This window comes from Rhipicephalus microplus, chromosome 6 (genome assembly GCF_043290135.1).
Source record: "Rhipicephalus microplus isolate Deutch F79 chromosome 6, USDA_Rmic, whole genome shotgun sequence".
NCBI classification, from domain to species: domain Eukaryota; kingdom Metazoa; phylum Arthropoda; class Arachnida; order Ixodida; family Ixodidae; genus Rhipicephalus; species Rhipicephalus microplus.
In genome coordinates this window covers 154,995,382-155,021,955 of record NC_134705.1, presented here as the reverse complement: position 1 = coordinate 155,021,955, position 26,574 = coordinate 154,995,382, and the positions used below count along the sequence as shown (strand labels likewise).

At 44.3% G+C, this 26,574-nt stretch overlaps 1 long non-coding RNA gene across 1 annotated transcript; it reads right to left on the bottom strand.

Annotated features, from left to right (window-relative positions):
• Positions 1 to 20,927: 20,927 nt before the first annotated feature.
• LOC142765007 (uncharacterized) lies at positions 20,928 to 26,139 on the bottom strand. The gene is made up of 2 exons (XR_012884011.1): positions 25,476 to 26,139; positions 20,928 to 21,128 (listed from the first exon to the last, which is right to left on the bottom strand). It is a non-coding gene; the product is annotated as an uncharacterized LOC142765007 (long non-coding RNA).
• Between the last annotated feature and the right edge of the window lie 435 nt (positions 26,140 to 26,574).

Sequence of the window (26,574 nt, the reverse complement as noted above, 5' to 3'; positions counted from 1 at the left end):
GAATCTTACTTTGGTCACTGACCCCACGTTTCCTACCCACACTGGAAATTCTTGCTCTAGGGATACTACCCCAGACCACACCTTTGTCACAACCATGGGGGAGGTATCATGGTTAAACTTAGGAGAAAACTTGGGGAGTGACCATTGTATTTTGAGTACGACATTACAAATTCAAGCAAAGCCCCCTAAAGCTTTCAAATTTACAGATTGGGACCTCTTCCGTAAGATCAGAGCGAAGAGCGCAGAAGAGAATAATGACTCACCGAATTTCGACAAGTGGTTGTCTCAGCTGGTCGAAGACGTCAAGTCGGCCACCAAAACGATAGAGACTGATCTACCGGTCAATAAAATGGATAGTAGGCTTGCTCATCTTCTTGAGGCTAAAAGCGCCCTCCTAGCCAGGTGGAAAGCACACCGTATGAATCGAAGACTGCGAAAACGCATCGCAAGTCTTAACCAAGAAATAACAACTTATTGTCAGACGCTGGAAAAACATCATTGGGACGAGATTTGCAACAAGGTGGATGGTCAGATGAAAGTTGGGGGAAAATGGAACCTCCTCAAACACCTGCTGCAGGAGACCAAATCTAAATCCAACCAGACGCGCTTGGTAGACCGAATACTGCACTCAGAAAGGAAGGTTAAATCGGACACGGAAATAACGAAGTGTCTGGCACAGAGATACCTCCCTTTGGACACAACCCGGCCTCCTTCTGGCTACGCGCAATACAAGGGATCACCAGCCTTCGAGTTGAACAAGCCCTTCCAGGAAGAAGAGGTCCGCACCATCTTAAACAATCTTAACGGGAACTCCAGCCCGGGCCCGGATGGCATTACAAACAAGACACTACGCAATTTAGACGATGACTCTATCACCTACCTCACCAAAGAAATCAATCGTATTTGGGCGACGAGGACTTTCCCTGAGCAATGGAAAAGGGCGTCGGTTATTCTCATACCTAAACCTGGCCGGAGTCCCAGTTTTAGCAACTTACGACCCATTTCACTGACGTCCTGTATAGGCAAGGTCGCCGAGCATGTCATCAACGATCGAATATCGAAGCACATAGAGAAGACTAACCTGTTTCCGTACAACATGGTAGGTTTTAGACCACACCTATCTACTAAGGACGTCATGAAAATGCTGAAGCATCACATCATAGATCAGGAGACAAAAGACGTTAGAGCTATTCTCGGTCTGGATCTTGAAAAGGCCTTTGACAATGTCTCGCACTCCCACATACTTGCCTCCATCTCTTCTCTCAACTTAGGAGCCAACTTTCACAAGTTCACCAGCTCGTTCCTGAGGAATAGAAAAGCCACTATACAGCTTGGGGATCTCAAGTCTGAGCCCTACGATCTCGGTTCCTTCGGCACCCCGCAGGGCTCAGTCGTCTCCCCACTGCTTTTCAACATTGCAATGTGCGGCCTTGCTGCAAAGCTCTCAAACCAAGAGGGCATCAAGTTCGCCATCTACGCGGACGACATCACCATATGGAGTGTCGGTGGCTCGGAGGGCTCTGTGGAGAACTCTCTTCAAGGGGCCGTAGACTGTGTTGAAGTCTACATAAATGAAATGGGCCTCAAGCTCTCGCCAGCAAAGTCCGAACTTCTCTTATATCGACCCACGAGACGGGGACCCAAACCCAAAAACTGGCAACCACTGGCTGACATCGACATTAGGCTGCACACGGCATCGGGGCAGCGTATTCCAAGAGTGGACTTCATACGCGTTCTGGGCATGATTATCGAGGCTAATGGACAGAACGGCCGCACGATCGACCGTCTGACTTCCAAGGCGGAAGGGGTCATCCGACTAATCTCACGCATTTTCAACAGTCGGGGTGGTCTTCGAGAGCACAACCTCCTCAGACTATTCCATGCATTCTTGATGAGCCACATAAGCTATGTCGCATCTATGCACAGGTGGCAACTCCACGAAAGAAATAAATTGAACATCCTCATAAGGAAAAGCATCAAGAAAGTTCTTGGTATTCCTATGCGCACAAGCACTGAGAACCTTATGAAACTTGGAGTCCACAACACACTTGAAGAAGTTATCGAGGCTCAACAAACGGCACAGGTTGCCAGGCTTTCGATCACACCAGCGGGGAGAAAGATTCTGATTGACACTGGAGTCAACCCCCTGACGCTCGAAGTGCAAAATACGCCACTCGATGATTATATACGCTCTCGCATCAAAGTATGCCCCCTTCCACGAAATATGCATCCACAGTACAACGCGGGCAGGCGTGTCGCTCGAGCCTCCTCTCTTTTAGCTCAAGCTCACAAACAATCGTCTGTTTCATGCTTTGTTGATGCCGCCCAATATGGCGTTTCCGCTCGCTTTGCGGTAGTATCCGTAGATACTTAGGGTCAGATTTTATCCTCGGCGTCAGTTCGAACCCCTTCTTCTTACAAAGCAGAACAGATGGCCATTGCACTAGCACTCCTTGATCCACAAAGGACTGATATTTACACCGACTCTAAATCCGCTGCTAGGGCCTTCGCTTCTGGTTCCGTTTGCAAGGAAGTTTTGAGAATTCTCGCTCACAAGGAACTCACCCACCACACAATTATTTGGTTCCCTGCTCACCTTGGCTTGAGGGTTGGAGGCCTTCCCAATGTCAACGAGCTAGCCCACTCCAAGGCGCGAGGCTTCACTTACCGCGCCGGGACTTGTGCTTCTCAGACAGAGGAGTCAGCCAGCAGCCTTCATTTTAGGGACATTTTAACTACCTTCAACGAGATCACGAAGCATTATCAATTAGGCCGTAGGTCATTTCCATTGCCACACGAAAAGTTGTCTAGGCCACAGGCAATCTCTTTTCGCATTATCCAGACGGTAACATACCCTAGCCTCGTAACCTATAGCCATTACTCCGATATTTCAGAACTTTGTCTAGACTGCCAGAATCGCAGTGATTTTAACCACATGCTCTGGAGGTGCCCCTCTTTACAAAGAAAAAGTGAAGAATTTTCTGAGAACTCCTTTCATTTAATGCTCACGAGTCCGGTTCTCATACAACAACTCAAGGCTGTCCAGAAGGCCCACGATGCGGCGGTGAGGCTGGGTCTCCCCGTCCCAACGTGGGAGCGGCCCGCGATTCTACCCCTATAAAACGGGGGTGGAATCCTTCAGAACCCCAATAAAAGTTTTTCATCCATCCATCCATCCATCCTTGGTATGTCTCGCGTCCACACTTTCCTCCTTTCCTATCTCTAACAGCGGAGCGTTACCCTCTTCACTTCATTCTTACCACCTCTTTTCTAGCTCCCCCCTTGCGCATGCTCGTCCCCTCTCCTCTCCACGCTAATCTTCTCCTGCCTGACAACACTTACGCAGGGGCGTCTGCTAACCTACGCTTGCCCTTCCTCTCTTCTAGGCATTTCTTCCCGAGGTGTCTTCCAAAGACGAGGCAGGCAGCGTCTGCTAGCGAGTGCTGATTGAAAAAAAAAAACTACTCGCGCTGCACAACCGTTCACTGGCCACCCTGTGTATATAAGCACTGGATCTTGTTCTCTAATGTAGTGCCGGTGGGAGATCTCTCCACTGCGTTGTTCAACATCAAGAATTTGCAGCCTGAGCATTAACTAAAACATTATACGATGTCCCCGAAAGAGACCATGGGGGGATGCGCAGCACCGCGGTAGTTTTTAACACAGCGTTCACGCGATGCGTGGTAAGGAACCAAGTTGACAACGTATTAGAGAGATTTAGTACTGCGTACGCTGCGTCCGTGGTGGCGTTGCGTACGTAAGGACGCCACGTTCTGCGTAGTGCGCATGCGCAGACCGCAACGCCCACGTATCGCACTACGTACGCAGCTGCTACGTACGCACGCATGAGATGAGTGCGTGCGTACGTATGAGCTGATCGCGCCGCTCTCGAACAAGTTTGCGACAGCGCGAGATTTCGTTTGGCAAAATGGCGGCATCGAAGGCAAGCACCGACCGGCTCTGTGGCTTAAAATATGGCCATAATCTGGCTATGACACTTGGATTGGCTCACATTGGCTGTCAACAACACGTGCTTCTATTTTGATCTACCAGATGACGCAACACGCTTCACGCTCGTTACGTACGCGGGTTCTACGGCGTACTAAAAGCCGATTAATGGCAAAGGACGCCACGTAACGCAAGGCGCTTGCGTGATGCGTACGTAGCACCATTCCGCAGTACTAAAACTCTCTAATAACACGCAAGGTTCACCGCAAAGCTAACACCGCAAGCCAGTAAACACTGCAGTGTTTACTGGCTGAAAGATGGTGTAATTATTCTTTTCGTGGGCTTCTGGCGCCATTCCAATATCATGCATGCGTGCCAGCTCACAGTTCAATTTACGCTGCCAGAACGAATGCCTGGGTGTTTAGAAAAAGTGATTATCGATTTAGAATATACGTGGTACTCTACTATGGGAGAGCATAAAGCCATGCCGCGTTCCTTACACTTGATAAGGCTGCGAACAGAACACCTTAGAAGTGGGTCTCGAGTAACGCAAAAGCGTTAGCAGTCTTACGCAATTGAGCCAAACTGGAGCCACAGTAGATGCCCAACTTCGATGAGGCAACGAGCAGCAGACATTGCACAGTGTTCGATAGCTGTGGCGAATTTTTATTAGGCATGGCTAAGTCAGAGCGTCTAACGTTGATAGCCTTTATTTGTTTTAGTTTCCTGATTTATTTTATCTTATATATTGTTACCACATATGTAATTTAGGTATGTGCACCTGTGTAGCGGGGAACAGGTTGGTGGCCAAAGAAGAGGACGTTCGGTTGGTGGCAAGAGCACGCTGGTGCGCGTTGACTGCTGTATACCGTCCAGTCGACCATTACGTCAGCTCTGAATAAACCCCTCTCGTAGACGTAACAATAATTTATTCTCACATACGCCATGGCACTGTCGTGGTGGTCACCTGTCAGAGCTCTGCGAGCGTCGTACTAAATGCAGTGCGTTGGTGGGCAAAATCACGGCATATCCACTAGGTGTGTGAGATATGTCAATTTTACGGTGTCTGTGTAAAGCGCACAAATATGGCCTTCTTTCGTTTCTAGTGGCCAAGAAAAGACTTAAGCGGGGGCCTGTGTGATGTGCGCGTAATCGCGTGATGCCCCATAGAAGACGACGAGGCATGTCGTTGCTCGTGCGAAACTGGGTGAGCACAGCGAGGAAAAAAGAGCCACGTGCGGGGAGAAGGAAAAAGAGAGAAGAGAGATGTTGCTGGGTGTTCGATACAGCCACGTTACAGGGTCTGAGGGTCGACTTCTGGGACGCGGTCTACGCGTTGTTGCGACGGGCTGAACGTGGCCGCTGACTTGACCTGTCTGCCCGTCTTCGACGTACCTCTTCACCAAAACTTCATGTCACTTGATCTCTTCTGCAACCAACCCATTGGTGGTCTCTCCAAGCCAGCCTTGCCGCGTCACGGTGTTCAAGTGACTAAGTTACTCGGCTACTGAACCGCAGGTTGCGGGATCGAATCCCGGCTACGGCGGCTGCTTTTTCATTGGAGGTGCAAACGGTGTAAGCCCGTGTGCTCAGATTTGGGCGCACGTTTAAGAACCCAGGTGGCCGAAATTTCCGGAGCCCTCCACTATGGCGTCGCATAATCATATGGTAGTTTAGGGGCGTGAAACCCCACATATTGATCATCAATCAATCAAGTGAGCCTGAACACGTAGTCTCCGCGCCACGTCATGGCATCACCCAAAGGAGCCCGTCTCCGACGGGCGACTGTGGCCACCTAGGGACTCAGTTTATGTCAGGACGCTACGCTCGTCTGAAACTAGTTTAGTTTTGTTCGCTTTGTTTCCTGTGGGCATCAGCGTGCTCGTTTTTTCTCTGTGCTTTCACAAACCCTCGTGCAAAGTCTGCAAGCAGCCTCACCTTTTTCTCACGGACACTGTTCTCACTGTCACAATTTTCTCCGTATAATTCAAAGATTCCAAGAATCCCATCACAATGAGATTATTGGAATCTAATGGAGGAGTACCCAAAGCAGCAGGAACATTCGGTGCCACCATAAATCACGCGTGAGCTTGACCTCTCGCGCATGTGAATGAGTGCCAAAGGATGTACAGCTATACGCAATGATTATTGGTGATCTTTGGTATTTTGTGTTGAGTTGTGCATTTTTTCTCTTTTATGGAATCTGGCCGAAAAATAGCAAGGAAGACGTCTGGGCACGTTACTCAGGTGGTTGTTGGTTGTTTCCAGTTATACCAAATGCATCGTTGAGTATATCGAAACATCGTATACTTAGACTACGCAAGCCAGTCATTGTCCATAATAATTATTGTCATCGTCTTCATCGTGTTCATGATGGGGCATACTGAGTACTTTGCATGCGCTGTGCCGTCATGGCAGAAAAACATTGGGTGATCTGGAACGCGCTTGTTCTTCATGGGCGTCATCATCTTCGAAATAACGGCTATGACGACTCATGCCCCTGTCTTCCTTCATACTACTACGATGTGGTGTGGTAAAGAAAGAGGATTGAGCGCCTTCATTGTACAGAGAAGCACAGCTCGGCAAGTGGTCTCCACCTCATACCAGAGAACGCACCGGGGTGGAGTGAACGCTCCACCACAGAGCTATCTAGGAGAAATGAGTGCCTTTATTATACAGAGTGGCACAGTGCCACCAGTGATTTAATGGCGCTAGTGATGACTAGTGATCAACTGGCGCTAGTGACGAGCGAAGATCACTAGTGGCGCTAGTGACGACTAGTTTGTCGCCATAGCGTGGCTACGACGACGGGCAAGGAACCAGCCCTGACCCTCTGATCATGAGGCCCTTCAAGATGACCTAGACCTCGTTTGCAGTTGGTGTAATAAGTGGTTAATGAGCTTGAACACTTCAAAATGTAAAATAATGTCGGTTTCCCGAAAAACCTCGATTTCCACTTTTTCATACAAAATTAAAAATAGTGAACTATCTCGAACCACATCATACAAATATCTAGGGGTTATTATTGACTCTAAACTTTCATGGTCTTCCCACATAACTTCCATTTGTTCCAAGGCATCCAAAACACTAGGTTATTTACGTCGAAATCTCCATTGCTCCACATCGAGCGTCCGCAAATTAGCCTACTTAACATTCGTACGTCCACAGTTAGAATATGCCTCACCAGTTTGGTCACCTTATCAAAACTATTTATTACAAATGATCGAAGCCATTCAAAACAGGGCAGCCCGCTTCATCACTCAGAACTACCAATGTCACAGCAGTGTATCTCAAATTAAACGTGAGATTGGTTTACAACCATTGGATATCCGCCGCAAGATAGCCCTCCTTGTATTGTTTCACAAGTACATTAATAGCAGAAATCAATGCGCTTTCCCTCTTCACACTCCGGATCGCATGTCTGCACGCATGCGAAATCAGCGCAGTTTTAAGCGTATTTTTGGCAGAACACGCGCGTTCAACTTATCTGCTTTGCCACAGGCAATCTCACTGTGGAATGATCTTCCCGACGAGATAGTACTATTCAGTCACTAACAACAACGCGTTCCGCGAGAAACTACTCTCTCATAACATCTAGCATTATTTCATAGACATTTGTATGGAAGTGCATATACTTGGTGACTATATTTTCATTGTTCTATTACTGTGATTAGTGTCGCTGTTATGTTGCATTTATTTGTATATTTGAACTGTATACGTTCTCATTTTTCTTTCTTTTTTTTCTGTAAGCCCCCCTTACCCTATGCTCTAACAAGAGCCTGTAAGGTATGTTAAATAAATAAATAAATAAATAAATAAGCTGCTTCGCAACTAAAAGCCCTTGTGGTCATAGACCTTTGTGGCGCAGTCAAAGGTGAGAGCCAGAAGAGTGTGATTTATTGACCGCTAAACTTGGGCTAGCATTGCCTACTCGCAGCATGACGAAATTTTTGACCATCAGTGTCCGACCAGGGGAAAATGCAGCGCGTGTTGTGTCTTTCTTTAGGCCAAATGCAATTTTTGCGGGCAGAGCGTAAGTGAGGAATGTGGAGCTAGACAATATTTTACCGTATTCAGGTGAAGCGAGGGGGAAGAGGCTTTTTTCGTATGGAAAGACGTTATGGGTGACACTGACGCTTGGGGTAAGGTCGCCACGTGGGAGTATGTTAAGGCACTGACAAAGTTGCACTTCCTATTGAAAATGCGCCGAATAAGACGAATGCTTAAGGACAAGCTGAAGCAACTAATCGCTGAAGCCACGACAATGCCTCAGTACTACACTTTACCAAAAACACTGTCACATGACAGCGATACATCTGAAGGAAATATTTTTAAAATCTCTAAACTGTGTGACCGTGACGCAGTGGATTCCATGCATGCCTGGCATCTCGTCGCGGATGAAGAGATCCAGCTTTCGACTCCCGTTGACAAAATATTTTGGTTGTCTTCTGAATATCTGTGTTTTTACATCACTTATTTGACAAAAATACTTCACTGAAGGGTTGGTGAACCTCAGCATAAAGCAATTTCAGGTTAGAAAGCATAGAAGGCTATCAAACTAGGAACTTTCTTGAGGCTTCGCAACTCTTCAGTGTGGCGCTGCCTTATTTATTTTCTGTAATTTTCTTTTTTGTAGTGAGCACAATGTGAGATTTCGCACAGCTACGGCATCGTGCGCTTGCAGCTATGCGTTACTGCATTGTTTTAACGGAAACTTACACGTTTTTCTTCTAAGGTTTCTCTCAGATTTCTAATTTGAACTCACTTCATTGCATCATTTTGGATGTTGTCGCCATTTTATATGCTTACACAGCATCCTAATTGTTCAACAATAAACTAACCAGCTCCAAAAGATGCTGTTTTTTGGCTTTCAAGCAAGACTGTCTAACTACAAGCAAGATAGCTCTGCTTAAAAAATTATCACGTGCTTTAAGATGGTGCTGTACCACTACGCTGCATGTCAACACAACAGCCTCTGTTGGATATCAATTCAACAGTTATCTTTCTTAAAAGCAACGACTCTTTGTGTATACCATGCATCGAACACTGACTAGCTAATCTTGTATTGTTCATCACCAATCAAGCCAGAAACTTTTGGGGACCGAAGAAACTTTGCGTTGTGAAGTCGTACCAGAAAGACAGTCTGAGTGCGACAAGACTAGAATGTGATTGCACATGCGCCACCTACCAACCTTCTCAGCAAGCTTGCTTGGATGATACTGAAGCCGGCAGAGAACTCAAACAAGGGAACCCATACACTTAGCCATCTCAAAAATTAGGGCTCCAAACGATGCCTTCTTTAAAGTTCCCAGAAGCGTAATGCGTTTTTAATTAAGTTGCATATGCATTCTTTCAGAGAGTTCCTTTGATGTGACAGCTAACGAACTTTCGGAACGAGTATTCCTTCTGAAGTATTTTTTTTTAATTTGGCAATGCAAACGGCCTAAATACCGCGTTATGACCTTGAAGGATGCAAGGTTTCGAAGAACTTGCCAACTCTTTTTGGGTGTCCCTTTTGCCCCACTTTTTCAAAAGATGTGGAGTCTTTAGTCATTCATTTAGTAAAGTGGCTTTTTTGGCTTTTGTCACAGAAGTGTAGCCATGTCATGTTACAGGTTGTCTTGATTCCACAAGGCTAAAATATGTCGGAAGCCTTGACAACTTCTTTCGAATAGATTTGTATGAAGGTTGTACTTCGAGTGGAACAGGTAGGACACAGAACTGATTTGCATACAAATCAATCTCGTATCACCAGCGCAGTATCAAAAGCTTGAGTATTTGTTCAAACCTGTTTCATATTTAGATATAGCACTGGACATAGGACAGCTGGCTATGTAAACAGAGGCAGGGCTGCACCAGGAACAACCGCATTGAAATGACTCCTGAATAGAAGTGTGCCCAATCTCTTCCGTCATATGTCCATGAGGAATCCTGTTTCAAAAACAACTGTTTGTAATGAGCCTGGCTCTGAGCATTGTCTTATATATTCATCAATGTACCGTAGCACCCCGATTAACCGTATGCTACAAGGACAATAAATCTTACTCCTCCTGGTTCAGACGAATTTGATAAATGTCATCGTTCGGGCTTCTTTATACATAGCACGCTGCCGGGTGGTAGCTGCACACAAAAGCCTAGATGACTACTGCGCACATACGAGCTGAAACAAGTGTTATCAATCCTCTGCGGGCAGCGCTGTTAAATGGGGGAGGGAGGGGGGTCGAACATTGGCTCTCCTCTTTGCTTTTCCTAACTATAAGGCACTGTGCCGTGCTCCCGACCGGGTTGCAGAAATTAGGTACCTTTTCTCATCTTCTGACCACTACCACCACCGCCATCTGCCAAAACTGACTCACTAGATTAGTGAAAGGTCAGGAGGCTGTCCGATATACAGTTCATGCTAATGTGTACACCAACGTAAATTTCGATATCCCTGAAACGTAGCGAAGCATATCTTTGAAGTGTAGCAATTTATGACTGATGGATAAGCATTAGCTTCGTTAGTGTTCCTGTGGAGTGATTTGGCATAAACTCGGTAGCCGATAAGAGAACATAGGTGACGCAAAACATAGGTGACTCGCAAAGAAGATTCTTAGAAAGGTTTCCTGCTACATCATTTTTGTGCAACAGTTCAAAAAATTGAATTTAATGATTCATCTATTATCCCGTGGCAGAAAATATTGGCATAAAAAGCTGCCTCACAGAGCCCAACGCGCGACCGTTTGCGCCGATTTCACGTAAGAAATTAGCATTGCCGAAAATTCAGTGGGTGGAGATTTGTTTGGCGAAGCATGGCCGGCTCGTGGAGTGGGTTCAAACACGAATCACCTCCGAGGGTACTAAAATCTATCGCACGCCATGGGCGTAGCCAAGGATGAAGAGGGAGGGAGTTGAAACTTACTGCGAAATTTTCTCGCTTTTGTTTGCGCATATAAGACTCATACGAGCTAACTGACACACGAATATTGAAAAGTGTAATCGAAACTTCAACACTTCACCCCCCTGAAAAATAAAACTGGCTACGCTCCGGTTCTAGGCTCTGACGTTTCCATCACGTGTTCAGCTGACGCGGTGGGCTTCAATCGTGTGACATAGGGCTCCCCTATTTATTTTTCATTCCTTCATGAGTGCAACATAACAGCGTAGAGAAAAGATTAACAATTCAAGCGATGAAATCATACACATCCAAGTCACAATAAACGTACCTAAAAGATTACACTTTTGAAACTACCCTTATAGGTTGTTCTGACACTGTCACGCTTATTATTTTAGTCTCTAGTGTGCAAGGCCTTTGGTAATGCTTTTGGACATGATAAAGGAATATGTGCGCAGACATTGTGTAAAAGTACCACTCACCTAATTGTAAACATCTGTTAGCCCAACAAACGGGCGTGTGGCACAGAAATCTGCACCGCCTCAGCAAGCTGTAATCGACGTAAACGCGTATCGTACTTTGACCACGTAGTTGGAAAGTGCGTCTGGCAGGTTGCTTCGTTTCCAGGAAAAATAAGCCATATTGGGAAAAAAAACCTACTCAGCTTATTGATGATGTTGCTTTACTTATACTATAGACGTATACTCTTATATATATTACACTCTTTCATATTTCGTATACCTTGTATGATCATAGCGCACGAGTATGACAACTTGATTTCACGAAAAAGTTTCATATTCATTGGAGGCCATCGTAATCATCATCATGAAAAAAATGTAGCGTTTTGTGCAGTTGAGCTCGTATATTTCTGGCATTTTAATATAGGATTGAGTGTCTTTCTGGAGCTCATATATATATATATATATATATATATATATATCAGCCTGACTACGTCCACTGCAGGACAAAGGCCTCTCCCATGTTCCGCCAGTTAACCCGGTCTTATATATATATATATATATATATATATATATATATATATATATATATATATATATATATATATATATATATATATATATATGAAAGTAGATGCGCTTTCACATAACAACTGTTTATTGTGCCGACGTTTCGACAGGAACCCTGTCTTTTTCAAGGCATAACTATGGCTTGAAAAAGACAGGGTTCCTGTCGAAACGTCGGCACAATAAACAGTTGTTATGTGAAAGCGCATCTACTTTCATATTTATAACCTTGCGGCAACCAAAGTTATTCTTCTATATATATATATATATATATATATATATATATATATATATATATATATATATATATATATATATATATATATATATATATATATATATATAGAATATATATATATATATATATATATATATATATATATATATATATATATCTATATATATATACATTTTTGTCAAGCATGGCTTCGTCGGCGATAAGTCCTTGGTCTCAACGAAAAGTTCAATTTCGAAATAGCAAAGTTAATCACATATTTTATTCTAACTTTCGAGACTGCGGTCATGCCTGCTGCTCATTCGATTCCGCTGCTCAAGGACGCAAAGGCTAGAACCGTTTAGATTAAGCAAACCGCATAGGTACAGTTGTGTTCCGGCCATATCATCTAAACAAATGTCGTTGAACTCGAGCTCTCACTGCACCAGCATTGGGCAAAATATTTTTGTCGACTTGGTGCAGACAACCAAATCAGAAAACTGCAATACAGTGGTATCCCTTCTGTTGAGTGAGCGTATATTTAGGAGTCCCTTCGGAGCGACTGCTTTGCTATTGACTGCGCGCTACAAATCGTTTCGATGAGTCATTTTTCTGCACATTTCGTCATCCCGAGTATTGCAGCTTCGATTCTGCTCTTTGACGAAACCATGTGTTTTTCCAGATTCATATCATGTCTGGTGGATAGGTTTTCACATAGCGGCGCTTTTGATCCGACGAAGCATTAAAGGCCACATGTCATTCGCTAGTACGTTCGTGTGTTTTTGCCTGCGCTGCTTCACAATCACATATTGAAAGTTGGTTCTGGTTTCTTTAACAGGTACTATAACACGTCTTGTCTGATGTTTCATACTATACCTGCTTTGTTGTTTGTCCATGCTGCTACGCAATCAGTTTTAGAAAGTTGAGGCTGGAAGATTCTTGTTCTTTAACAAATACTTCAACACAAACTCTCCGATAGTAGCACTCTTATACTATGTCTGTCTTGATGTTTTTAAGTTAGCACATATCAATTGCTGACAATTAGAGTTTGCTTACAATGCTATAGCTTGGTAAATGCTTGATGAACCTTAATATCACTCACCTCAAGTGAGGAAATCTGTCGGACAGCCTGTAGAACTGATTCGCTACCCCACATCTGCATGTGCCCCAGTCAACCCCGATATTTTAGAGCGAAAGCTGTTATGAGATCACTTTTAGGGTCACGCGCAGTTATTCTCAGCCGCCGTCACCGGTGTCCGTAACCACATCGCGTGAAATTAGAAAAAAAAATAACCTTGCACCAATGGCACAGTTGGGCTTGAACCTGGGTCTGCTGCATCATCTCTCCTCGCTCTATTATCTTTTCTCGCATGACAGGGTAGTGAACAGTACGTACGTCTGATCAACTTCACAGCCTTTCTTTGCTACTCTTTTTATCTTTCTTGCAGTTCACCGTATACGGCTTTATTTATTTGTTTGTTGATTTACATATTTATCTAATTATTTCTACTGCAGGTGAATACCTTGTCCCATGCAACAGGGCATTACCGTGACAAAGGAAGGAAAGGACACAGACAATGCAAGAAAAACTAAACGTTAATTTTACATAAACTTGATGCAAGCAAAAGCCATATCGCACAAACTGAAATGCTTGCGTGGCACAATCAAATAAATCGCAGTCATTTTCGTGCAAATACTTAGCAAACTCATTAGCGTCTCATGTTGTTTAGGTTCTTGAGCGCATATTTCTGAGTGTTACGAAATTATCTCGGAAATAATGTTGAAAATACTTGAGAGTGCTTTTCAAATGAGCTCCACCCCAATCTTATTCTTCTAGCTACTTCAATCTCGTGTTTCGGCTCCGCGGTTATTACCTGCCCTAAGAACACAGTCTTTTACAACTAGAAGTTGACTATTACCTATCTCGAAGCGCTGCTTTCTTCCGAGGTTGTTGTACATTACTTTCGTTTTCTGCAGATTAATTTTAAGACCCACCTTTCTGCTCTCCTTGTCTAACTCCGTAATAATGAGTTGAAATTAGTTATTAAGTTACTTAGCAATGCAACGTCATCGACGAAGCGCAGGCTACTAAGGTACTCTCCATGAACACTTACCTCCAACTGTTCCCATTCTAGACCTCTAAAAACATCTTGTATGCACGTGGTAAATTGCACTGGAGAGATTGTATTTCCATGACTTACACCCTTCTTGATTGGTATTCTGTTGCTTCTTTTAAGAATCACCATGGTAGCAGCTGATCTCTTGTAGATTTCTTCCAGGATGTTTATATATGTTTCATCGACGCCCTGATTTCGCAGTGATTGCATGAGTGCTGATATTTCTGCTGAATCAAAAGCATTCTCGTAATCTATGAAGGCTATGTATAGTGGTTGGCTATATTTTGATAATTTCTCTATTACCTGATTAATAGTATGAATGTGGTCGATTGTTGACTAGCCTGCTCGAAATTATGCTTCTTCCTTTGGTTAAGTGAATTCTAATGTTTTCTTTTCTTTGTTAGCAATTACCTTTATAAATAGCTTGTATACTACGGAAAGCAAGCTGATCGGCCTGTAATTCTTCAAGTCCTTGTCATCTCCTTTCTTATGTATTAAGATGATGCTGGCATTTTGCCAAGACTGTGGTACTTTTCCCGTCAGGAGACACCTTGTAAACAGGGTGGCTAGTTTTTCTAACACAATCTGTCCTCTATCTGTCAGCAGATCTGATGTTACTTTATCCTTACCAGCAGTTTGCCTCTTTGCTGGCTCTCCAAGGCTTTTCTGACTTGTATCATTACTGGTGGGGTGTCATCTGGGTTACTGTTATTTCTTAAAGTATTAAGGTCGTTGTTGTCCCGGCTACTGTACAGATCTCTGTAAAACTCCTCCGCTAGTTTAGCTATCATATCCATATTGGTAGTTATTTTGCCTTCTTTGTCCCTTAGTGCATACATCCGATTATTGCCTATCTCAAATTTCCTCTTCACTGCTTTGACGCTGTCTCCGTTTTACGGAGCTTGTTCAATTCTCTCCATGTTATACCTTCTTACATCGGATACCTTGCGCTTAATAATCAACTTCCAAAGCTGTGTCAGCTATATTTTGTCTGCGGTACTTGAGACTTTCATGCTTTGACGCTTCCTAATGAGGTTCTTTGTTTACTGGGAAAGTTTGCCAGTCTCCTGTCTACCTACCATGCCTCCAACTTCCACTGCACACTCCAGAATGATACTCGTCAGATTATCATTCATTGTACCTACGCTAAGGTTGTTTTCCTCAATAAGAGCCAAGTACCTGTTCTGAAGCGAGACTCTGAATTACTGTACTTTACCTCTGAGTGCTAGCTTATTGACTGGCTTCTTGCGTACCAGTCTCTGTCGTTCCTTCTCAAGTTCAGGTGAATTCAAAACGGTACCATTCTATGGTCACTGCATCACACCTTGCCAACCACTTCCACATGCTGCACGATGCCATGGTGTGCACTCATTATAAAGTCTATGTCGTTCTTATTTTCACCATTAGGACTCCTCCATGTCCTCTTACGGTTTCCTCGCTTTCGGTAGATGGTATTCAATATCCGTAAATTATTCCGTTCTGCGAATTCTACTAGTAGCTCTCCTCTGGCGTTTCTAGTACCGATGCCATAATCTCCTACTGTCTGGTCTCCAGCCTGCTTTTTCCCTACTTTTGCATTAGAATCTCCCAACAGTATAGTGCACTGTGTTTTCACCTTCCTCATTGCCAATTCCACGTCTTCATAGAAGCTTTCAACTGAAGCGTCATCATGGCTCAATGTAGGCGCGTAGGCATGTATCACCTTCAACTTGTATCTTTTATTCAGTTTAATTACGATACCTACCACCCTTTCATTATTTCTCTAGTATTCCTCTATGTTGCCAGCTATGTTTCTGTGAATTAGGAACCCTACTCCCAGTTCTCTTTGGCCAGCCAAGCCCCGATAGCAAAATACGTGCTCATTCTGTAGCACCGTATAGGCCTCATCTGTCCTTCTAACCTCACTGAGGCCTTTTATATCACATTTGGCCGCCTACATCTACGTCCTTTACGTCCTGCGTCAAACGCCGATCCAATGGGTGATCTTCACCGACTCCAAGGGAGCACTACAAACACTGTTCAACCTCTTGAAGAAAAGAAATTATCACCCGATTTCATTCGATATAGCATACCTGCACCACTTGGCTATTACCACCGGTCCCGCTATGACATTTCACTTGATACCGGCTCGTTGTAGTATACCGGCCAATGAAAAAGCAGATGAAGCGGCCTCCAAAAGACTTCAAAAGCAAAATTACAGGCGAACCCATTTCACTAAATCAGATGTTTCGTCCGCTGGCTAAAAGGCTTGCTTCAAAAGAAAAAAAGAGGCTCTGAAACCTCCCGATGCACTATTATGCTTTTCTCCACTATATCGACCCATATCTATGAGCTAGACTTCCATCTCGAATCCATCGGCACCTGGAGACTCTCTACCATCGTTTCCGGCTGAACAGTGTTTATAGAAACAACTTACTGTACCGCTTCGGTCAAGTAGATAGTCTATACTGCAATAACTCTGTCTGCATAAAAACTGTGCAACATATCTGGTTTGTGTGCCGAGCGTATGCCGAAGAGCATGCGCTCTGTGAACACAGCATGCATCTGCTAACTCAACCAACTTTATCAGTTGATTGCGTCTTGGGCCCTTTCCCCAAATTCTCGCAAGAGGCATGCGATGACACCTTTAATCACGTATTTAGACAATGTTAGTCAGCTAGACAAACTGTTGTGGCACCTTGAATACTCCTAATAAGTCACTCTCTGAGCACACATGCCCGCCCAAGAAACAAAAAGAAATGTCTGTATATTTACTTTTTTCTTATTTTATTTTCTAATAATTTTCCCTCTCTTTTCTTGTCTTTCAGTCCCCGATTCCCTTCCCCATGCAGAGAAGCAGGTCAGCGATATACAAGGCTGGCTAAATTTTCTGTTGTTCCATAAAAAGCTCTCTCTCTCTCTCTCTCTCTCTTATTTGATATATTGCAAAAGAGTGAAACGTTCAAGAGAATCAGCCAGGGCGAGCGGGGCGAGCATCTTTATGAAAAGCAGAATGCGCTTTACTCGCGGGTAATGTTAACGTTACATAGGCGTCGTGCACAAATTCAGTAATACATGGCGTAGATATTCACAGTCAACTGTAGTCAACGCTCAGACCGCACGCATCGAAGCGCCGCTCCGTGTATATGTACGCGCGCCGCCGACCGGTGACCGCCTATCCACACTTTCGGCGCACGGTGCTGCCACCTACAGCCCAATCTCGCCACGCCCACGCGCCCGATCATTCGTTTTGTGACGTCACGGCGGCTATGCCAAGCCTAGCGCAGATCAGCTGCTTGAGACGCACCTGCCCGCGACTGTTGCTATGAGAGAGCGCGGTGGACGGATTCCGACGGACGCCTAACATAGCCCGACTAAGAAATGCATTCGTATAATAATGTGGTTACCAATTTAGTTGTCGATACTCTATTACGGGAAAGCTGAAACAAGGTGGTGACATATCCATAAAGTCAATGGAGATAAAAACTGGACGCAATGATAGCGCCGTCAAGAGTCCAGCAGCAGTTGTACAAAGATTGAAAAATTACTATTTTACTGACACCTGAAAAAGTTTTTATTATCTTCGACACTCAAATAGCCTTTTTCAACAAATATTAAGCAAGAATATTGTTTTCATAATTTATCGCTGCGTAGAAAACGAAATAGGTTTCAAAGCACTAGGGCATTTTGATATGGCGGCTGGCCATTCGCAGACAACACCGTCGTCTTATAATTCTGTGTCATGGCTGTCGCCCGCTCGTTAGAGCAGCCCCCTCTCTCAGTTTTTCTCGTTTGCATATAGTAAAATCCAGTAAACTACTTACTAGAAGCTCACATGTATCTCGCATACTCGCTTTAGTAAGTGAGTGAGGTTGCATACAGCCCGAGCGAAACGACAACGCCGATCGCACGATCTTGCGGCAGTAAATTGTTTTATTGCTAGTCAGGTGACGTTTACAAGAAATAAAGGCCATGTAAATCATTATTTTAGCATGTAGAGCAGGGAGCAATATGCATGCATCAGTGTTAATGTGCAAACAAGGCACGTACTACGCATAGCCCCAATGCAGATGCCCGGCTGATATGAGATGCCCGGCGATGGATATATCAGCGCTGACTTATATATCCATCGCACTCCATGAAACTTTCGCTGCAGCAAGTAAAAGTATATTAATAAAGTTTCAGGGCTTCTTTTGCTGAAGATGTCGTAACACCTCGTTGACAGTATTCGGCAATTTTCTGTAAATATTATAGACATATTCGCCAGCTTTTCACGAGCAGTGTGGGCCGACTGCTTGTTATCGAAATCGCGCTGCCAGCTCGGTAACTTTCCAATCTCCTACGCGTTCACACTATTCATGCTTACAAGTTGTTAAAAAATTGGCAGATCCCACGTACAGTGGGAATCGATATTATGCGAAGCACGAATGAAAAAGGTTTATATTTGACATTAAAGTCAACAAAACGATACGGGGTGGAGGCAAATTATGCCGCACATGACTTCCGTGTCATGATAATCATGTATAGATGTGTCGTTCACCTTCGTCATCAATTCACGTCACTTGATAGGAAATTTAGTATATGTGGGGCTAGCGAAACGACCACGAGCACGCTACGAGCGTGGTATGTTGTCATGTTCCTACATGACAAGTGTGTCAGGATAATCATGTTTGCACCAGTCATATACTTTCGCCATCCATTGATGTCACGTAACACCAAAGTTTGTCTATGTGGAGTAAGCAAAACGGCCGCGAGTGCATCATCAGCGGCCCATTCTACTCCAACATAGCACTGACGCGCGCGCACACTGAGCACAGCAACGCTACGTTAGCAAAATGCGACAACTTCATAGTCTGACGCCAGGCTCGACCGGCACAACCAGCGTCCGTCGGCGCAGCCCGACGGCCATCGGTGCGAAATGCGACAAGCTAGATTTCGCGGAAGGCACGAGCAGCGTCCGCCAGCGTGGCCCTACGGTCACCTTTGCGAAATGTGACATGCTGCATTTCGCGCCGATGCTTTATCCAGACAAGACTGCGGCTCCCTCTTTTCGTGACGGAAGGATGCTGGACGCGCTGAAACGCACATGAGTCAAAGCAACGCAGCGCGGCGCACGCCTGCGAGTATATGGCAGGACCGGCACCTGGCTTGGCAATACCAGCGTGACGTGACGAAATGAACTCCGGCGAACACGCGCACCGCGTCACGTCGAAATGCATTGGTGCCTTGACTGTGGCATGTAGTCATGTTCTCACATGAAAGCATCTCATGGTTGTCATGTTCGCACCAGTCACATACCCCAGTCAATCATTGACGTCACGTAATACCAAATTTGGCGTATTTGAAGCTAGCGAAACGGCCGTGAGCGCATCATGCGTGTGGCATGTTCATGTTGTTACATAACAGCATCTCATGTTTATCATGTTTGCACCAGTATCATACCTTCGTCAACCATTCACGTCCCGTAATACCAAACTTGGTATAAGTGAAGCTAGTGAAACGGCCGCCAGCGCATCATGAGTGTGGCTTGTAGTCATGTTGTTACATGACACTCATCTAATGATTATCATGCTGCACCAGTCACGTACCTTCGTCATTCATTGCCGTACCATAATACCAAATTTGGTATACGAAACGCTAGCGAAACGGCCGCCAGCGCATCATGAGTGTGGCATGTAGTCATGTTGTTACATGACACGCATCTATTGATTATCATGCTGCACCAGTCACGCACCTTCGTCATTCATTCCCGTACTATAATACAAATTTGGTATATGAGACGCTAGCGAAACGACCGCCAGCGCATCATGAGCGCGGCATGTAGTCATGTTGTTACATGACACGCATCTCATGTTTATCATGTTTGCACCAGTATTATACCTTCGTGATTTATTCACGTCCCGTAATACCAAATTTGGCATATGTGACACTAGCAGAACGGCCACAAGCGCATCATGAGCGTGGCATGTAGTCATGTTGTTACATGACGCGCATGTCATGATCATGTTACGACTAGTCAAATATGTTCTTCATACAGTCATGTTGTGCCGTACCAAGTTTGGTATCGATACCAAAATTGAAACGGCCAGGACAGCTAAGTGTCGTAGGCGACTAGATAGAAAGGTAGATAGATACGCTCAAAGTCGCGGAAGTTCGCTAAGAAATGCTTCGCATTTAAAAACGAGAAGCAGTTTTCATGCGTATTATTCTCAAGTCTACAAATAAAGTCGTCAAACGGAACGCTCATATGGCGTTTTGTTTGCCGCCGCCGGCGATGCGCTGTCGTCGTTTCGAAAGTGGCGACGCCTCACGGTGCGGCCGCGAAGCTCACAACATGCAGCAGTCTTGGCTGAAAGCCGTTCCTTGGGCCAGCCTTTTCGTAGCAGAGTGTGTTTAGAAAGAGTGGGTAATGATTTAGAGTACTATGTACTCTACTATGGGAGAGCGTAAAGCCGTCTCGTGAGGAGCAGAAATCGGTCAATCAACTAAGCATCAGTGACAGACGATGCGGCAGCAGAGTCCCGAGAATCATCGAACGATTATAAGGTTATAGCAAATGCATATGGTTTCGTTCTGAGAGCTTTCCTTTGGTAATCCCTACGAACTATCCCACTACTGAAAACTTCAAAGTTTACCCTAATTTGCAGTTAGCAGCTCGGCACGCTGTGCTTTCCATTGAGATGAATCGCTTTCAACTAGCAAATCAACTTTTTATCTCACCACGCCTTTTTTCCATTGCAGCTAAATTGTTCGTGGAACTTGGCACCCGGTCACTGTCAGCCTTTTATTCCAGCATGTTGTGTTAAGTGATGAAATGCGAGAGTAAAGATATATCAACAAGTCTACATGTGCAGCCGCATACTTCCCTCGAAGTCGTCGAATACGTCCACTTGTTATGACACTCAGATTCGCACTCGCATAGCGGTTAGTTTGGGAATCCAAAAGTGAGACGGATACTCCTTTCTTCCTTCCTGCGAGTAAAAGAGACCGACATTCTATAACGCCCGTTCTGCACGGTAAAAACACCAGTTTCTTGTATTTCAAAGAAGCTAAGTGAAGACACGGCGTAACAAACTTGGCTTCCAAGATCGGCTCTGGCAACGTGGCGTTGCTACGGCGCGCTGCGGGAGCCCATTTCGGAGGCCACGCTACAACTCTCGCTAAACAGACGAGTGGTGTTTGCTTGTATTTCCGCTTTTTGAGTGGTGCGAACATCTTCAATTCAACGTATCGATAGGTTGAGTTACCACGGTGCATATTCGAAAACACTTTTGCTCAAAGAAAATGACGAGTATAAAAAGAAGACAAGACAAGACAGCATGGTTTTCCTTTATCGCACGGGGGTCCATGTAGTCTGCCGCAGTGGAGCAGTGCTTATGGCACTCGGCTGCTCACCCCAGAGATAGCTGGTTCAATCCCGATCTTGGCGGTAACATTATGATGGAGACTAAATGTCCCATGCACTGTTTGACAGCAGCGCATGTTAAGGAACAGCAGATGGTCCAAATTCTCAGCCTTCCCTTACGGCATATCTGATGTGGTAGTTTATTTTATTTTTTATTTACAGATACTGCTGTCACGATACACGAGACATAGCAGAAGTGGGTACATTAGGAAAAGGAACAAACATACATTAAGCAATACCAAAAGAAACATACAAAGCATTTAAAACATATTACGAAATATGGTTTGGCAGTTGTTTCAAAAACAGTTCAATTGGTTTTTCGCGTGGGGAACCATCTAGGTTGTTCCAAATGTCAACAACGGCTGGAAAAAAGGAATGCTTAAAGCAATTTACAAATGACTGGAAGGGAACAATGTTGAGTGGGTGAGATCGGCGCGTGGTTCGTCGTGCTGAATCACAAAAAGTAATCGGTGCTTCAATGCAATTGCGGCTGTGTACAATCTTATGTGGCAGAGTGATACGGTCAAGTGTGCGTCGGAAAGCAAGGGGTTTTAACGACAATGGGCATGCGTGAGTTGAGGAAGAAAAATTGTGGTCATACCGGCCAAATATAAATCGTATTGCTTTTTTCTGTATGCCCTCGAGCATAGTTATGTCACGTGCAGTATGGGGTGACCATACCGCTGAGGCGTACTCTAGCAATGATAGGACGAGCAATTTATACGCCGTTAATTTGCAGTCCTCGGTAGAGTGCTTGAGTGTTCGTTTTATGTATCTCAGTTTTCAAAGTGCTCTAGCGCAAATTGTTTCAATGTGATGGTGCCACTTAAGGTTTTGAGTGTAGGTAACACCAAGATATTTGAATGTATTAACAGAGTTTAGGTAGTGCCCATTGTAACTATAACTAAATCTTAGCGGCTGTTTTTTATTAGTAAATGTCATTTGAACAGTTTTTTGGTAATTAATGTTCATTTGCCACGTGGCGCTCCAACCCCAAAAGGACGAAAATACTTTGTTCAGAACATCTTGGTCATGAGCATTATTTACGCTAGTATATAAAATGCAGTCGTCAGCGTACAATCGCAGCTTCACTGGTGTGTCCTTAATGACCTGTGTGACATCATTAAAATAAATAATGAACAATAGGGGCCCAAGCACCGAGCCCTGTGGTACCCCGGAAGTGACTGCACACGACGATGACTACGCATGCTCAAACGTAACAAATTGTGACCTCAAATGTGGCCAATCAGCTATCCAGCCTATTATTTTTTCATCGTTAATACTACTTCTGAGTCTAGTAAGAAGCTTTTTGTGACATACTACATCAAATGCTTTGCTATAATCTATGAATATGGCGTCAACCTGTCCTCGAGGATTAAGAGCCGAAGCGATGTCGTGAGTGAATTCGACGAGCTGTGTAGTTGTAGAAAAACCAGAGCGGAAACCATGCTGATTACGGGACAATAAGTTGTTATTAGTGAGGTGCTGAAGTGCATGTTTATGAATTATGTGCTCTAAAAGCTTGCAACAGGTACACGTTATTGAAATAGGCCTGTAGTTAGAAATAAGTTGCTTATTACCCGATTTAAACACAGGAATTACATTGGCGATATTCCAAACGGTCGGCACAATACCTGTTTCTAATAATTTAACAAAAACTATTGATAAATAATGAGCATTCCATTCTGCATAACGCTTCAAAAACATGTTTGGTATGCCATCTGGTCCAGCACCTTCAGTAGTGTCGATATTCAACAGAAGGTTAAGAACGCCAGTGCAGCTAATTTCAATTGCTGGAAACGAATCTATTTCCTGGCTGCTACAAATCTCAGGGGTCGTTCCATTGTCATCTCCTAATACAGTTTGGAAATACTTATTAAAGGCTTCAGAAATTTTGGATGAATCGGAGCAGGACACATTATCTATTATGAAGGTTTACGGACAGGCCGTTGTAGGATTGATAGTTTTCCAAAACTTAATGGGATTATTTTTCATAAAAGAGATTAACGTGGTATTAATGTAAAACTTTTTGGCATCGCTCATTTTAGCTTTTAGTTCAGATTTAGGCAAGTTAATTTGGGACTCCCCGTCATTATTGTGAACCCTCCGTCGCTTTCACTGTCGCTTAATACGACGTTTAAGCTGTATAATTGACCTGGTATACCAAGGGTGTTTGGCATGACGTTTTATGCTCTTGTGAGGAACAAACTGCGCTATACATTCATTAATTATACTGTAAAATTGGTTAGTCAACGTATCAATACTGCAGTGGTCACTACTCGATAAGAAATTGTCAAAGCATGTTGCAAGTTTAGCAAAAATAGAAGTGTCGTCTCCGCATTCAAAATTCAGCACAGTCTTAAACGTTGGTCGTACTGGCTTACAAGCAACATTTAAATCAACAATAACGGCCCTATGGTCGGAAATTCCATCGACAACCCTGCACTGATATCCATTCGTAACCAACTCATGGTTGGCAAAAACAAGATCTAGTATAGAATCCTCGCGTGTAGCCTGATCAACCAGCTGTGATAGATCGAAAGCTAGTGACAGATTAATTAAAGAATCACAAATTATTCTGTCACGACCAGTTGATGTTAACAAATTCCAATCTATAGAGGGGGCAATAAAGTCACCCGTCAATACGAGTTCAGAACAGTCCAGCCTTTGTCCCACAATATGGTCACTGACAGTCGAAAAAACATCTGAGGCAGAGTTAGGAGGACAATAGAGAGCACCAACAACAATAGCGATATCATCAAGCATTAGTTTGCACCATATAGATTCAGTATTTGGGAGTTTTGGCAGTAAAGAAAGTTCAATACCACTTTTAATAAAAAGTGCCACTCCGCCACCACCGCCAGAAAGCATATCTTTTCTTAGAACCGTGTAACCAGGAGGCAAGAATTCATGATCAAGGATAGATTCATTTAATCAAGTCTTGGTCACACAGATAGCTGATGAACTATGACACTCAATGAGCCAGTTAAAGTTTGCAATTTTGTTAACTAGGCTACTCGCATTTAAATTCAAAAGCGCAAAGGACTTCGCACTGAGCCGTCATTCATTGTTTGTAGCAGACGGCCGACGGCTTTCGTTAACGATAACTTTTTTCTTCTCATCTCAAGAATACCGAACGTTGTCCACCAACAAATGATCGTAGTGCAGCCTGGATTTTTTTTGCATCCCTTCTTACCTCGGCTGAATTCTGCCACAGTTCCCTGCGTATCTGCCTCACGTGCTCAGAGAAGTCTTCATTTATAAATATTTTCGTGCCCTTCAACTTGCTTGCATTGCTTAAAATAGCGACCTTAGTTCTAAAATCTAGCAACTTAATAATAACAGTTCTTGGGCTAGTGCTACTGCTCTTACGCACTCCCAGCCTATGGCATCGTTCGATATCGCCACACTTAACATCTAGTTTTGATGTAAGTCCAGTTACTGTTTCCAGCAAATCGTCTGAAGTTTCCCCAGAGTTTTCGGTTAAGCCATAGATGAGCAGGTTATTTCTACGCGACCTATTCTCTAAATCGTCGTTTTTGTGGTCCAGTTTACTAACAATCTCTCGAATGTCAGCTATGGCTTTCTCGAGTTCAGACACGCGTGGTGCAACATCAGTAATTGACGCAATGGACAGCTCAATTTTAGTTAATCGTTCTTCGAAGGATGCAACCCTAGAGGAAAGACCTGTCATCTCCGGTGCAATTTTAGTCTGCCCCGAGAGCAACTCTCGCAACATGTCTTCGACCTCAGGACCAGGGTTACTCTCCACATCACCACGCACAAGCAACAGTATTCTCAAGAAATTCATCAGCACAAAAGACATATTCATGAGGTCTGCGGGGGGGTCCGGCAGCAGCAGTAAGAAATAGTTGCCACTCCTATAGCTTTTGAAATTGTACTTTAAGCTTACCTGCAAGACAAAGCATAAGAATTTGAAGCGAGTGCTTTCCATGCTGCCGCCGGACCCACTGAAGAGCAGCGGGCGATGCGATGCCTTTGTACGTTCCGGTGTCGTCACAGATGTCGCCTTGTTCCTGATATCGCACCATGCGCACGCACTTTCAGTCCAGCTGATACGGTTGCCAGAAAGTTTCTTCGCCGTAACCGAGCAAGCTACTTCGCAGCACGAGGAAGAGACGAAACATTCGTTGACCGGCCCAGAGGGTACGTTGCTTGAAAAAGATGGTCCGTCCAGAACACTGTAAATTCCGGTGCATGCAGCAATCTGCAAGACAGAGCATAAGAATTTGAAGCGAGTGCTTTCCATGCTGCCGCCGGACCCACTGAAGAGCAGCGGGCGATGCGATGCCTTTATACGTTCCGGTGTCGTCACAGATGTCGCCTTGTTTCTGATATCGCACCATGCGCACGCACTTTCAGTCCAGCTGATACGGTTGCCAGAAAGTTTCTTCGCCGTAACCGAGCAAGCTACTTCGCCGCACGAGGAATAGACGAAACATTCGTTGACCGGCCCAGAGGGTACGTTGCTTGAAAAAGATGGTCCGTCAAGAACACTGTAGATTCCGGTGCATGCAGCAATCTGCAAGACAGAGCATAAGAATTTGAAGCGAGTGCTTTCCATGCTGCCGCCGGACCCACATTCGGGTCATAAAACCCCATGTATACTAATATTAAGGTTGTAAGGTGAGCTTGATTATTAACGAATCAACAGTGCGAGATACCGCACCGGGAAACACAACTAAAACGCTGATTCGCCATTTAGATTGAAGTGTCACGGGATTCGCACTGTTTCTAGCATACTTGCTTTTGATCTTATGTTGCTCTCTTGCACCGAAAAAAAAAGGCTATTATCAGCGCAATTTCATTTAGCTTGTACTTCGTCTTTTTAAACGCGTGCACGAGGCGTCAGATATGCTTCCTAGCGATGTTTTTTAAGACAATGAAAAACGACAAGTGCGCTCAAATTGTGTTTGACATTATTATCGGGTGAGACGAATGCTCGGGCGTAGGAACGGCGAACGATGCCACAAACCAAAATCCAACAATTG